The sequence below is a fragment of the Saccopteryx leptura genome, chromosome 5 (genome assembly GCF_036850995.1).
Source record: "Saccopteryx leptura isolate mSacLep1 chromosome 5, mSacLep1_pri_phased_curated, whole genome shotgun sequence".
In the NCBI taxonomy this organism is placed as follows: Eukaryota; Metazoa; Chordata; class Mammalia; order Chiroptera; family Emballonuridae; genus Saccopteryx; species Saccopteryx leptura.
Genome location: NC_089507.1, coordinates 171,750,220 through 171,766,042, shown reverse-complemented (window position 1 = coordinate 171,766,042; position 15,823 = coordinate 171,750,220). Strand labels below are relative to the sequence as shown.

Genomic DNA, 15,823 nt, shown 5'->3' with positions numbered 1-15,823 from the left:
TGGACACATAGCGTTTGTCACTTTTGTCTTGGCTTTCCCGTGAGACACACGCTGGACACAGCTCGCTTCTCCGGGTTGAAGCGAGAAGCATATTCAGACACAAAGTCCACCTTTGTCACGCTTTCTGTGCCCCCTCCCTTCCCTGAGCTTGCACATGTGGACACCACACACCGAGTGTTCGCCTTTTGCATGCGCGTCTTTACCCAACACCCGGGCCACGAAGTGTGCGTGGTAACACCACTGTGCGCACCCCTAATACGGTGGACCGAGCTCAAAACCACTCGGGACTGTGAGCAAACGTCGCCTTGAACCTGACTAATCCGTGCTTGTGTTTCCAAGGACCAGCCCAGACTCGAGCCAACTCTGAGCGCGCGCTCCTCTCCCCGCGCCCCCGTTCCCTGTTCGGACTTGTCCTAATTAGCCTTCTGTTCCCCTAGGTACAGTGTTTAACCCGGCCCTGGAGGACTCTGCGCAGCGACGCGTCGGCCCTAACTCCGGGTCCGGCCCCTCCCATCGCCCAGGGACTTTTCCACGAGTTCGGGTAACCTGGCCCTCTTCACGCCCCACCTCCAGTCCCTGCCCCGGGGTGGATCAGTGGTTGCCACCTTTTCCCCTCCCGCCACAGGAATCCGCAGAAAGGGAACCGCAAAATTAAGGAAGCGAATCCAGGCTGGGACCTCCCCGGCCCAGTAAACAAGAGGCAGCCTGACTTCCCCCAGGGCTGCAGGCTCCGCGCGAAGTGGGCTGCGCTGTCCCCGGAGCCTTGCGGGGCCTAGTTAGCAAGCGCGGGAGGCCCGGTGGGGCCGCAGCGCACCGGGAAGGTAGAGGTTGTTGGGCCTGGCCGGGGCCTAAGGGACGCGGAGGGAGGGCAGGGCGCCGGGTCTCTGGGGTGCTGGTCTCGTGACTCCGAGTTGCCTGGGGGATCGCCAGAAGCGCGCGGCCGGAGCCAGTTGGTGGCGGGGCGTGTTTGCTCAACCTGGAGCGCCGGGGGAGGGGGTGGTGAGGGGGAGGAACGCAGAGGGGGAGGAGGGGGGCAGCTGGTCTCGGGCTGGAGCGGAGGGGGCACCAGGTGGGGGGAGGTGTACCTCCTGGGCTGTTTGTTTGCGTGCCTCAATCTACGACAACCAGGAGCCTAACTCGGTGAATCACTTCGAGCAGCAGGAGCGATAAACCTCAGGCCGGCTCCTCCCCTCTCGCACACCGGCTTTTCGTTCTGGAGGGAATGTTTGCTTAGCGGCTGGAGCTGGCGGTGGGGCCCAGGTTTTCTAGAACCCTGTCTCGCTTTCTTGCCTTGCCCTTGCCGGCTGGGCTGGGACACGAAGATTGAATCGTTTCAGTACTTTTAAATATGAAGCGAAAGAGTGCCATTCTGCTGCAGAGTTGTGCCTTTGGTCTCTCTGCCTTAACTCCACCCACCCCCCACCCCCACGACTCATGGAACCCCCATGCGAGGGTGTGCGGAGCTGATAAGGTCCAGCCAGCTGGGTGCCCATCATTAAAGGGGGAGCAGCCTGAGATGGATAAGACCCTCTGGCCTTGTGCTGTAGTTGCTTTAAGAAGGCTACTGATGTGGACATCAGTTTGCTGGGAGGGGTCACTTATTAGCATGTGTGACAAGCCAATTCAGAGAGTGGTCTGGAAGACACAGAGGAATTTGGATCCCTCTCAGTTTGCTTTCAAGCTTTGGGAACCCCTTCACCCTACAGACACTTCCCCCAAGAAGCAAGTCTTCCCCTACTCTATAGGGCCAGGCAGGGAGAAGGTTGGAGTATCTCCTTTGGCTAAAGGCAGGGACCCCACAGCAGCTGGGCGCTGGCCTCAGCTATCCCTGCGCCGCAGATAGCAGCGGAAATGTAGGGCAGTTTTCTGAGAACTGTTTGCTTGTTCCCTTTTCTCCCCATCTCACTCCGAAACATGATCTGCCTTCAGAACAAAGCAAGGCCCTCTGAGCAGATGACCAGGGATCCTGGAACCCTCTGCTTTAGTTTCCTGGGGCCTGTGTTCTGAAGTGGGAAGGCTGGAGGTGGGGGTGCTGAGAGCCTCACCCCCACCTGGCACCTGTGTGTCAGGCAGTGGGTGCTGGTGGGTCACAGGGCCTGGAAATGCTGAAAGGGAAGTTCTGTGGGAGATGCTATTGCTTTCCAAGACTATAGAGTCACCTGTGCCTCTGAATGCCCTTCACCCATTATGATAACCCATGGGCATCTAAGCCTGATAAACTCCCATTTTCACTAAAAAATAACACTTTGAGAAGTGGTCCCAGCCTGACCTGTGGTGGCGCAGTGGATAAAGCATCGACTTAGAACACTGAGGTCACTGGTTCAAAACCTTGGGCTTGCCCAGTCAAGGCACATATGGGAGTTGATGCTTCCTGCTCTCCCCCCCCCCCTTCACTAAAATGAATAAATAAAAATGATTTATTTTAAAAAATCGAGAAGTGGTCCCATGTGGATACTGCCCGCTTGGGGTTTAGAGGGATCCTGGATTAATGAATTGTAGAGAAGTGTCAGTCTCCCTCCCTCCTCTAATATGGTGCTAGAGTTCCTGCTGGCCCATTGAAACTATGTTTATTCACTGGAAGACTCCCTTCTTGGACCTGAAGCTGTCTAAGGTACCGAAAAGGCCCAGGGATCAAGAGCAGCTCTGCCATCTGACAGCTGTGGGACCTGGGCAAGTCACCTCATCTCTTTGAGCCCCACTTTTCTCTACTGTAAAATTGGTATGGCGCTACCCCCACATCTTGTTGTAAAGTCTTCATTAAGCTGTGTCTAGAATGTTCCTCGAACAGTCAGCCTCTTCGTTTCTAGTTCGTCCCCTCTGCGCCTTAGTCCTGTCAGTTAGGAAGTCCTAATAGTTGTTAACCCAAACTTATAAAAAAGCTGCTTCTCCAACATTCTTTTGATTCCACTTTACTATTATCAGCATAGCCTTGCCATGCCTGCTCTGGGCCTTCGCCTGTGCTGTTCCTTCTACCTCCAACATCCTTTCCCTCCCATCTCCCCCAATTTTTTTGGACCAAAATTTTAAATGGAGCCTCCAAGCTCAGTTCCAGTGGCCCTCCTCTGCGAAGCTGTCCTCCCCCTCCCCAGAAAGAATCGTGTGAGCTGCCCTGCTGCCCCCTGGCCTGTTATGCGTTTGTTTACATGTCATTGATCCAAGTGTATCTTAATCACCCTTTTATATTGTCTCCCCAATTAGATCGGGCCCTTCTCAAGAGCAGAGACATGTCTCACTTCTTGTTGTGCCTGGCATCTGGCCCAGAGCCTGGCACGTGGCAGACCCATTATTCTGTGATCCAAACAATGGCAGCAAAAGTTGAGATACAGCCCCTGGAGGATAGCCCACTGCTGACTTTCCCCCTCACACCAGGGGCCTTGAAAGCAGCGCTGTACCTGCTAGAACCTGCCCTGCCCACCAGTACCAGGCCGTCCTGGGAAGCAAGCCAGCCCCAGTGCCTGCTGGAGAAACTGCCTTCCTGCACCAGAAGAACGCTGCATTCACAGTCCAGGGTAGGGGCTTTGCTTGGGGGCCTGGACCTCCCTGGAGTGCAGGGACTTCCCTTTTGCCTGGGTAGCAGGAGTCCTGGAGAGCAGTTTCAGCTTGCAGGAGCCACTTCCTCTGGGGAGCAGGAGGCCCACTTCCCAGGGGGTGGAATGCCCCTGGTCTTACCACCGATGGGGCCCAATGGAGTGAAAATAGCTTCCTGCAAAGCTGAGGGTGGGGCTCTGGCTCCCTGACAGGTAGGTGTCTGGAGTCTTGTGCTGGTAAACAGTTTGTATTTGCCCTTTGCTTGCCCTGGACCCCGATTAACTGGTTACTGCCCAGCCTACAGGGTCTGGCTATGTGTCCTTTTCTCTTGGGCTCACGGGACTGCCTGCTTGGAATAGCAGGTGCCATCTGGCTTTTTGAGAGGATCCAGATACCAAGGTGGCCCCTTAAGAGGCGGAAAGCCAGGGGGTAGAGTGAGGTGTGTTAAACACTCATTCACCACAACCGGGCGCCCATGGATGATCCCTCTGGAACTGTACCCGGAAGTGGGCCTTTTTGGCAGAGCCTGCTGGAATGTCACCTGACGATGAGCCCATCCACACCCTCCCCCCCCCATCCATGGCTCAGTGGCCACTGACCAACTCCCTGTGGAAGAAGAAGACTGGTTATTCTGAGCTGCCCAGGTCTGGACAAACCTCCACCAACAGACTGAGTGACTCTAGAAACCAGGGTCAAAGCTGAGGGTTCAGGATTTAGGCCTCGCAACCTGTCCATCCTTCCCCCGCCCTGGGAAAAAATATGCAGACAGTGCTGCATTTACCTCACTTTCCAGTAGTCTTATCCCTGATTTGAGAACACATCAAGGTGGGCATAACTAACCCCAGTCACCCTGCAAACCGCCATGCACTGTGGGACATTTCTGACTTGACCCGGCACTCTGCTCACAACACCTTGGCTGGCTCCCATTACCTTTAAGTAAAAAGACCAGGCTCCCTGGCCTGGCATTCAAAGCCTCTGCAACCTGCTCTCATCCTGGGCTCCAGCCTCATCTCTTCCCCACAGGAAGTGGCCACTCTAGCCTGAGAGGTCAGCTCCTAGTCAGGCCACCGCACTGCCTTCCTGTGGCTTTGCTCATGTCCTACTCTCAATCCAGGACGCCCCTCCTTTCAGCCTCTGAATCAGTCTGCCTTTCAACCCTCTACGCCTCCCAGCAGCTTTTGCTGATGACCCCACCCCATAGCCCTCTGCTCGCCCAGAGTCCCCACCAGCACTGCTTTGCACTATTTTTTTTATTGATTTTAATTTATTGTGTTTACATAGATTCAAGTGTCCCACTGAATATATCACCCCCACCCCCGTGTTCCCCTCAACATCCCCCTTGCCCCCCTCTCCCCAAAGCCCTCCCCTCTTCCCCTTGCCTTTCTGCTCTCTATAACTGTTATGTATATATAATTTCACCAATCTCTTTCTCTGATCCCATCCTCTCATCCCCTGTCCCTCTGTCTGCTTTCCCTCCGGTTCCTTTGACCCCGCCTCTGTCTCTATTCCGTTCCTCAGTCACATTGTTCATTGGATTCCTCAAATGAGTGAGGTCATATGTTACTTTTCTTTCTCTGCCTGGTTTATTTCACTTAACATAATAGTTTCCAGGTCCATTCATGCTGTTGCAAAAGGTAATTTCCTTTTTCATAGCCCTATAGTTTTCCATTGTGTATATGTACCATAGCTTGTTAATCCACTTGTCCACTGATGGTCACTTGGGCTACTTCCAGATCTTGGCTATTGTAAACAATGCTACCGTAAGCATGGGGGTGCATTTCTTCTTTTGAATCAGTAATTTGGTGTTCTTAGGATATATTCCTAAAAGTGGAATGGCTGGGTCAAAAGGCAGTTCCGTTTTTAATATTTTGAGGAATCTCCATACTGTTTTCCACAGTGGCTGCACCAGTCTGCATTCCCACCAGCAGTGGAGGAGGGTTCCCTTTTCTCCACATCCTCGCCAGCACTTATTCTGTGTTGTTTTGTTAATAAGCACCATTCTGACTGGTGTGAGGTGATATCTCATTGTGGTTTTAATTTGCATTTCTCTAATGATTAGTAATGTTGGACATTTTTTCATCTGCCTATTGGCCATCCGTATGTCCTCTTTAGAGAAGTGTCCATTCATTTCTTTTGCCCATTTTTTATTGGATTGTTTATCTTCCTGGTGTTGAGTTTTATAAGTTCTTTATAAATTTTGATTAACCCCTTATCAGGCGTATTGTAGAATATGTTCTCGCATTGTGTGGTTTGTCTTTTTATTCTGTTCATATTGTCTTTAGCTGTGCAAAAGCTTTTTACTTTGATATAGTCCCATTTGTTCATCCTGTCCTTTATTTCACTTGCCCTGGAGATAGATCAGCAAATATATTGTTGCGAGAGATGTCGTAGAGCTTACTGCCTATGTTTTCTTCTAAGATGCTTATGGTTTCACGACTTACATTTAAGTCTGTTATCTATTTTGAGTTTATTTTTGTGAATGGTGTCAGTTGGTGGTCTAGTTTCATTTTTTTGCAAGTAACTGTCCAATTTCCCAAAACCATTTGTTGAAGAGGCTGTCTTTACTCCGTTGTATGCTCTTACCTCCTTTGTCAAATATCAATTGTCCATAAAGGTGTGGGTTTATTTCTGGGTTCTCTATTCTGTTCCATTGATCTATATGCCTGTTCTTATGCCAGTACCAGGCTGTTTTGAGTACAATGACCTTGTAGTATAACTTGATATCAGGAAGTGTGATACCACCCACTTTATTTTTCTTTTTCAAGATTGCTGAGGATATTCATGTTCTTTTTTGGTTCCACATAAATTTTTGGAATATTTGTTCTAGATCTTTGAAGTATGTCATTGGTATTTTAATAGGAATTGCATTGAATTTATAAATTGCTTTGGGTAATATAGACATTTTAATGATGTTTATTCTTCTTATCCATAAACAGGGTTTATGCTTCCACTTGTTTGTATCTTCCTTGATTTCTTTTATCAATGTTTTATAATTTTCTAAGTACAAGTCTTTAACCTCCTTGGTTAAATTTACTCCGAGGTACTTTATTTTTTTTTTGTTGTTGCAATAGTGAAGAGGATTGTTTTTTTAATTTCTTTTTCAGACAGTTCATTGTTGGTTTATAAAAATGCCTCTGATTTAGGAATATTAATTTTATATCCTGCCACCTTGCTGAATTCATTTATCAGGTCCAGTAGTTTTTTGACTGAGACTTTAGGGTTTTCTATATACAATATTATATCATCTGCAAATAATGATAGTTTTACTTCTTCTTTTCCAATTTGGATGCCTTTTATTTCTTCTTGTTGTCCAATTGCTGTGGCTAGGACTTCCAAAACTATGTTGAATAAGAGTGGTGAAACGGGGCACCCCTGCCTTGTTCCTGATCTTAAGGGGATTGCTTTTAATTTTTGCCCATTGGGTATGATGTTGGCTGTGGGTTTGTCATAGATTGCCTTTATCATGTTGAGGTATGTTCCCTGTATTCCCACTTTGCTGAGATTTTTTATCATAAATGGGTGCTGGATTTTATCAAATGCTTTTTCTGCATCTATTAATATTATCATGTAATTTTTCTCCTTCCTTTTGTTTATGTGATGAATCACATTGATTGATTTGCAAATATTGTACCAGCCTTGCCTCCCCAGAATAAATCCCACTTGATCATGATGTATGATTTTTTTCATGTATTGCTGGATCTGGTTTGCTAATATTTTGTTGAGAATTTTAGCATCTAAATTCATCAGGGATATTGGCCTATAGTTTTCTTTATATTGTCATTGCCTGGTTTTGGAATCAGAATTATGCTTGCCTCATAAAAGGAGCTTGGAAGTCTTCCTTCCTCTTGAATTTTTTGAAATAGCTTGAGAAGGATAGGAGTTAGTTCTTCTTTGAATATTTGGTAGAATTCACTTGTGAAGGCATCAGGCCCAGGGCTTTTGTTTGTTGGTAGTTTTTTGATAACTGTTTCGATCTCATTTGTTGTAATCAGTCTGTTTAGATTTTCTGATTCTTCCAGATTGATTTTTGAAAGATTATATGTTTCAAGGAGTTTGTCCATTTCACCTAGGTTGTCTAATTTTTTGGCATACAGTTCTTCATAGTATTTTCTTACAATCCTTTGTATTTCTGCTGTGTTAGTTGTTACTTCTCCACTCTCATTTCTAATTTTATTTATTTGAGTCCTCCCTCTCTTTTTTTCTTGGCGAGTCTGTTTAGAGGTTCATCGATCTTGTTTACCTTTTCAAAGAACCAGCTCTTGGTTTCAGTGATCCTCTGTATTGTTTTTTTAGCCTCTATGTCAGGGGTCTCAAACTCGTGGCCCGCCGAACAATTTTGTGCGTGGATTAGTCTGCGGGCCGCACAAAATTGTTCGTCGGGCTGCATGCGGCCCGCGGGCCGCGAGTTTGAGACCCCTGCTCTATGTCATTTATTTCTGCTCTGAGCTTTATTATTTTCTTCCTTCTCCTTCCTCCGGGCTTTACTTGCTGTTCATTTTTTAGTTCTTTTAGATGCAGGGTTAAGTTGTTTATTTGAGCTTTTTCTTGCTTCTTAAGGTATGCCTGTAACTTCCCTCTCAGTACTGCTTTTGCTGTGTCCCATAAATTTTGAGTTGTTGTATGTTCATTTTCATTTGTTTCAAGAAAATTTTTTATTTCTTCCTTGATCTAATTGTTAACACATTCGTTATTTAATAACAAGCTATTTAGATTCCAAGTGTTGGAGTGTTTTCAGTTTTTCTATTGTAGTTGATTTCTAGTTTCATGCCATTGTGATCAGAGAAGATGCTTGATATGATTTCAATCTTCTTAAATTTATAGAGATTCGTTTTGTGTCCTAACATGTGGTGTATCCTAGAGAATATACCATGAGCACTTGAAAGGAATATATATTCTGCTGCTGTAGGGTGAAAGGTTCTGAAGATATCTATTAAAACCAATTGATCTAGAGCAGGGGTCTCAAACTCGCGGCCGGCCCGCCGAACAATTTTGTACTGATTTTTTTTTTGTTTTCAACTGTAGTGAGAAAAGTGTTGCGTAACAGTTGCCTTTTGTAGACCTAGTGCGGCCCGCCGAACGGCTGTGATCTTGCTCTGCGGCCCACATGCTGAGTTGAGTTTGAGACCCCTGATCTAGAGTGTCCTTTAAGGCTGTTGTTTCTTTGTTAATTTTCTTTCTTGAGGATCTCTCCAGTGATGTTAGTGGGGTAGTGAAATCCCCTACTATTATAGTATTGCTGTTGATCTCGCCCTTTATGTCCATCAAAATCTACTTTATATATTTAGGTGCTCCTATATTAGGTGCATAGATATTTACAATGGTTATATCTTCCTGTTGGATTGCTCCCTTTATCATTATGTAGTGACCTTGTTATTCCTTACTATAGTCTTTGTTTTAAAGTCTAATAGTCAGATATAAGTATTGCTACCCAGCTTTTTTTATTTCTATTTGCATGAAATATTCTTTTCTATACCTTTACTTTCATGTATCACATTTTATTTTTTGTATTGTATCTTTGTATCTTTTGTATTGAGGTGGGTCTCTTGTAGAGAGCATATGTACGGGTCCTGTTTTTCTTATCCATGCAGCTACCCTATATCTTTTGATTAAAGCATCTAATCCATTTACATTTAAGGTTATTATTGATATATAGTTGTTTATTGCCATTTTATTCTTTAAATCTACATTCCTCTTTTACTAGATTTTTCCCCCTTTGTTCTGTTTACAACAGGCCCCTTAAAATTTCTTGCAGCATTGGTTTGGTTGTAATGAATTCCTTGAGTTTTTTGTTTGTTTGTTTGTTTTTGTCTGGGAAGCTTTTTATTTATCCTTCAAATTTTAAATGATAGAATTGCTGGATAAAGAAGTCTTGGTTGGCCTGACCAGCCGGTGGCACAGTGGATAGAGCGTCAAACTGGGATGTGGAGGACCCAGGTTTGAGACCGAGGTTGCCAGCTTGAGCGCGGGCTCATCTGATTTGAGCAAAGCTCACCAGCTTGGACCCAAGGTCGCTGGCATGAGCAAGGGGTTACTCGGTCTGCTGCAGCTCCAAGGTCAAGGCACATATGAGAAAGCAATCAATGAACAACTAAGATATCTTAACAAAACACTAATGATTGATGCTTCTCATCTCTTTGTTCCTGTCTGTTCCTATCTATCCCTCTTTCTGACTCTCTCTCTGTCTCTGTTAAAAAAAAAGAAGTCTTGGTTGTAGGCTCTTGTTCTGCATTACTTTGAATATTTCTTGCTATTCCCTTCTGGCCTCAAGTGTTTCTGTTGAAAAGTCGGACGTCATCCTTATGGGGGCTCCTTTGTAGATGATTGCTTTGCTCTTGCAGCTTTTAGTATTCTTTCTTTATCTCTTAGCTTTGGTATTTTAATTATGATGTGTCTTGGTGTAGGTCTCTTTGGGTTCCTATTTAATGGGCTTCTCTGTGCTTCTTGAACTTGTATGACTTTTTCCTGCATCAATTTAGGGAAGTTTTCAGCGATGATTTCTTCAATCAGGTTCTCTATCCCTTGTTCTTTCTCTTCTCTTTCAGGAACCCCTATTATGTGGTTGTTGTTTCTCTTCATGTTGTCACAGAGCTCTCTTAGATTTTCCTCAGACTTTTTGATCCTCTTTTCTTTTTGCTGTTTGGCTTCCATGCTTTCGCTTATCTTGTCCTCTAAATTGCTGATTTGATCCACTGCTTCATCCAACCTGCTTTTAATTCCTTCTAGTGTAGTCTTCATTTCTGATATTGTGTTTGTCATTTCTGTCTGATTCTTTTTTATGATTTCAGTGGCCTTTTTGATACCTGCTATCTCTTTGTTTAGGTGCTCATTTTGTCCATCTATTGTTGCTCTAAGATCCTTGAGCATCCTAACAATCATTATCCTAAACTCTGCATCTGGTTATCTTGCTTAGTTCCATCTCATTCAGTTCTTTTTCTGGGGATTTCTCTTGTTGATTCATTTGAATTGCAGTTCTCCATCTTCCCATTTTGTCTCTGTATAGATTGCTCCTTTGGATGTGTTGTTTTTGTAGCTAGCTGGGTATAGGGTTGGTGTTGTCTGCCTCCAGCTTTCAGTTGTGTTGTTTCTAGATCTTCTTGGGTTGGCTTTAGCTGTTTGTATTCCGCTGTTGGCTACTTGTCTGCTGCTACTGCTCTTTTTTTTATTTGTGTCAGCGTTTTCAATGTCTTAGCTGGGTCAGGTGTGAGGAGCCTTTCCTTAAGATACCACCCTAACTAGGGTTGTTAGGTCCTGAGCTGATGCTGTCTGTATCTGGCCACTGGATGTACCAGCCTTGGACCTCCCTGGCTAGAACCTGGCACAGACCAGTGAGGGTTACTGCTTTTGACTGGCCCTTAGCAACCTTCTTGGAGCTACAGGTGATCCAGAATTTGTGGCCGCTTCTGCTGGGCCCTGATGCTGTTGTAAATATCAGCTGCACTCCTAGACTGGCTTTTATCTACTCTTGGCCAGTGTTTGTGGCCTCTCTATTCCTGAAGTGTGGTCTTTCCACTGGCCCCCCACTGCTTCCACCTCCTCAGGCACTCGGGCACTGGTGTGGGCTCACGGGCCACAAGTTGGGCTGCTCCACCAGCAAGGGAGACTCCTCGCCTTGCTGGGCTCCGCCCCCCATGGGTATGAGGAACGCCTTCCCCCTGCTGGGGTCCTGCCCGCACTGGCTCAGGGGACGCCTTACCTTGCAGGGAGCCACCCCTCAGGCATGCAGGAGTCCTCTCCGGGTTCTGCCCCCAACTGCTGTCACGCTGGCTGCCTCGCTGGGCTCCACCCCAGTCTGCAGTGTGGGCCAAGCACTGCGGCTGCTTCCACAGCCAGGCCCTCCCACCCTTTGGAGGGTTCTCAGCAGGTTGTGGGGGGGCCCATATCTCAGTACTCAGCGTCCCTGTTGTACCCCCTGCTTCTAAGTGTCTCTCTGCACTGACTGGAGCAGTAGAGCCTCTGGTCAGTGGGTAATTGCTTTCGTTTGCTGGCTTGGTTGTCCAGGAAGAATGTCCACTTTAGGTTTGGGGAGTGACCCAGTACAGGGGTCAGGGTGGCTGTCCCCCACAGTTTCTTCCTGTGCCCCCGAGACTACACTCTCCTCTCGCAACTCCAGTCTTCTCTAGGTGCTCCCTGCTCCCAGAGCCCCGGGTAAGCGGTTGTGAACAAGGTTTTCTGCATGGGCCCTTTAAGACAGAGCCTGGGTCTGAGAGTTCTGTCTCCCTCTTGCAAACAGTAACCAGGCTCTTCTTTCAGCTAAATACTGTCCGTATACCTCCTCTAGTCTCTGGGGCTCCAGGCTGTGGTTCTGGTCCTGTGGCTGAGGACCCACAACTCTCCAGGCAACCCACCCTGCCGTGAGAGACCCTCTGGACCGCCACTTACTCCCGGGAGTGGGGCAGCCCTTTCTGTATCTCCACCTTTCCTACCAGCTCAGTGTGGTTCCTTCAGTGATGCTTGGTTATAGATTCCTCTTAGTTTAGTCCAAAGGTGGTTTTTCAAGATGATTGTTCCTAAGGTAAGTTGTAATCCACTTTGGTTCTGGGACGTGGGAGTTGTAACATCCGCCTACTCTGTCGCCATTTTCCCTCTCTGCTTTGCACTATTAATTACACCTTGTGAATAGATATCTGGCCTCCCTAACTCTGATAGGCTCAGTGGAGAATGGACTCGATATTTTACACCTATCCTTCCTGGCAGCCCTTATGATAGTGCCTTATACAATAAAAGTGTGCAGTTTGTATCTAGGCTGATTGGCCAAGAACTGAGAGAGACTATCAGCCTACTGTAAGGGAAAGGGTCTAGGTTTGGCCTTGCTGCTGTCCTGAACCCCTGGCTCCCTCTGGCTCCCAGAATTTCAGGCCAAGAAGTTCAGAGCAACGCTGGCTAGTCTGATAATGCAATACTCATAATAGCTTACCTCTGTATATAGCACTGTACAATGTTCCAAGTGTCTTTTATGTATATTTGATCTTTGCAACCCTATGCGTTCAATAAGGCAGATAGTCTTATCTTCATTTTGAACCATTCTGGGTTTTAAAACTGAGGTTCATAAAGGCTGAGCGACTCGCCACAGTTAGAGCCCATTTGTTTGAGCTCCGCTGGATTTGCACACCTCTGCTATGCCCCACAGCCCTTGCTCATCTCTGACAGAGCTCTTACATTTCCTGCCTTATTAGTGTTTGTGTAGGTGCATGTCTTATGTCCCCACAAGCTCTGCAAGGGAAAGACACGTACCTAATTCACCTTTGTGTTTCCTGGGTGCCGTGCCCACAGTAGGCCCTCAATAAATATCTGCGAGGAGTAAATAGATGAAGGGTCTACATGGGAGGACATTGGTAACAGATCCAACCAGGTGCCAAGCAGGCAGCCTCCCTTCTCAGCTTCCATCCCTTCTCCCAGCAAGCCCTTCACCTTCAAAAGCCAGCCCCAAAGCAGTGCTGCTCTGGGCAGCTGCCTGGCCTGAGGCAGGGCTGTGTGCCACCCTGCCCCTTCCTCTTCCAGCCCTGTTCTTCTGGTGGCCACTGGCCCCTTATGGTCACGTCTTTCAGCCTACCCTGCCCTCAGGACCACTCACCTGTTCACCCACCTGCCAGACATCAACAAAGTTAACTCTAGCATTCAGAAGACCTACCCCCTCGCCTGAGACCTGAGGGTGCCCCTGACTCTCAGCCAAGACCTCGAGGTGATGAGGGAGAGCCAGGGTGGCATGGGGAGCTAGCCATGCTCACACTCACCAGAGATGGTGCCTCCCACAGGGCAAGGCCAGCCAGCTGGCTTCTGGGCGGTGTCCAGTCCCAGCTGTTCCCTGTCCTGCTTGGGGCCCGACCCACTCCCTCTCCGGAAGCCCAGCTGCAGGGCTGCCTGAGGCTGCCGGGAACCTGGCTGCGCTATTCTGGGAGTTGCAGCTCTGGGCTGTCTGGCAGCCGCTGAAATTTTACCCCCTTTGGTTTCCACGCTGTTCTCCCCTCTGATGATAAGGCAGAGAGTTCAGTCACTAGGCCAAGCTCAGAACCACAGATGGTGTCTTTGAGGGTCTTAATAGCAGCTGTGGTTATGCTAAAGTGGGACCTGGCCACAAACAGTCTGTACTTGAGCCCTCTGATGCAACAGCCTTCATTCTTGCTGTCACTCATGTGGTCATTTTTCTTTAGTTTTAGATTCATCCTCATACCCACCCTGCTACATGAACCCATGTGCAGGCGTTCTGGCATAGTCCCCTCCAGTTTAATCCAATGATGGGTTTCTCAATGAGAGCCTTCTTTTTCTTTTTAAATCAAAACTGTGATTTGATTCTGCAACGTAAGGAATGATGTGTCAGGACTGACTTTAGGTGGCAAAAGATGAGAGCCATAATGAAACCCACCTTATAACAAAGGTAAGCCCCATGATTAACCTGTCTTTGGACATCCCTCAGAGAAACCCCCGAGATGATGGGGTCAGCTTTATTACCCCCATGTGGGAACTGGAGGCCAGGAGGGGAAGAGAGCCTACCAAAGGTCACAGGGTGATGCACATGAACATTAAGCCTGGTGTCCTAACTCCTGTCATGGAACTAGAGTCTCAGAGCTGGAAGGAGCACCAGAGTTGTCTGAAGAGCATAGAGCATGCTTCTCTGTACAACGAGGGGAGTGGTCCGGGTCACATGCGATTGCTGTCGAGATTACCTGAAACCACAGCTCAGAACCCCTGGCCAGAGTGCCCAGTGCTTCAGAATTGTCTGTCTCCAGACTCACCGCCCTTCCGCTGCCTGGGCTGTATAGGGATGACACGGCTCACACAAAGGGTGGAGAAGCAGGTCTTTTGGCTTTCTCAGACTTCGACACCCAGCTTTGGAATCGGTTGAGTCATTTTGTTTAAAAAGCAGATTTCTGAATCCCATTGTGGACGATTGAACCCAAGTCTCTAGCCAAAAAGCCTAAGAGCCTGTTTTACAAAATCCATCCCTCCCCACATGATGAATGACGTACGGATACATGCTGACCTTGAGAACCAGTGAAGCAAGGTCCAGGTCAGCTATGAGGAAAGGAAGGAGAAACAGAGGCAACGCATAGATGGTGGGGATGCCCGTGAAGGATGCTGTCGTCACAGCTGGTGGGCAGGTTCCCCACTTCTTGGGGAATGAAGGACTTTGGAAAATAGCCTTAAGGGTGGGGCCAGGGTGAGGAGGCACAGCCAACCATCCACAAGAGAACTGTTGCGGGAACTGAGAGCCTTGCAGCTTTCTCTGTTCCTCCCCACCCCAACCCTCCCCTCTGTGTTGAAGGGATGATAGTATGGTAGGCGATTAGACAGACAGGAGCAGAGCAAGGACTATGGGCCAGGTACGGAATGTCACCAGGGCAGAAAGCCCCCAGTGTCCAGCAATGGGCAAAACTGGGAAAACAAAAATGCTGCCTCCCAGCCTCACGGAAATCTTCCCGTCCACCCCCAGGAAAACCTTTCCTCCCCCCCAGGAAAACCTTTCCTCCCCTATCATATCACTTGTCGTGCAGTTTGGGCCCTCCCCTGACTTTTCCTTCCCTGGCATGTTGCTAGTCATGTGGCTAGACCCCCTTAGAGGGGAGTGAACAAGGGGGATAGAGAATAGCCCTTAAGCATTAAGCCTCTGGGACAATAAGGTTCTGATCTGCATCAAATACATCTGGGCTTCAGTTGGGTTTTAGTTCCAGGCCCTGAAAAGCAACGAAACCAGACAAGTGTCGCCATGGCTGACCTCAGGACCAGCTGCACTGACTAATGACCACCTGCCCTGGTGCCCACCAATCCAGGAAGACCACAACCTTGAAAAAACACACCTGGAGACCTGATGAGTATCCTATTGAGATACTCCCCTAAAACGCCCATCCTTAAAAGCCCTTAGGACGAGGACCTGCTTTCTTTCTCCCCCTCTTTCTCTCTCACACATCCTTGCCTTTCCCTTCCCTCTCTTCTTCCTCTAGGCATATTACCTTTACCTTGCTCTCCTAAGCTTCAAGGGCCCTTCTTTTGGCTCTGTAACTCATTTCCTGAGCCTACCTATGTGACTTTCTAAAGTTCCTCTTTTAGTTTGAGTCTTGGCTCTGAATTCTCAGCTGAAGTACCAAGGTTGCTGATCCGCAGCCTGGTCTGACTCCACTGGTCTAACAACTGATGCCATTTTCGTTCTCACTACTGCAAAAAATAGGATCACAAAGGTGTCTCCTCCTTTGTCTTGCCCTCCTGCCCCTTTCCCAAGGTCTTTCCTGCCCTGTCTGAAATCATCCCAGTCAGGGCATGGTTCCACGCAGTTCAAGGCTGACCACCCTCACAATTGCCAGGA

At 47.7% G+C, this 15,823-nt stretch overlaps 1 protein-coding gene across 5 annotated transcripts in view; it reads left to right on the top strand.

The window, feature by feature from the left end:
* Positions 1-15,823, top strand: part of BTBD17 (BTB domain containing 17) — a 58,197-nt gene that overhangs the window by 463 nt on the left and 41,911 nt on the right. For 3 of the 5 annotated variants that reach the window (XR_010751687.1, XR_010751688.1, XM_066386797.1), the window contains exon 2: positions 438-541. The gene's annotated coding sequence lies outside the window, so the exon portion shown is untranslated. Of the gene's footprint in view, positions 1-437; positions 542-625; positions 929-3,198; positions 4,765-15,823 lie in introns of those variants that run through there. The other 2 variants (XR_010751690.1, XR_010751689.1) reach the window with 2 other exon arrangements.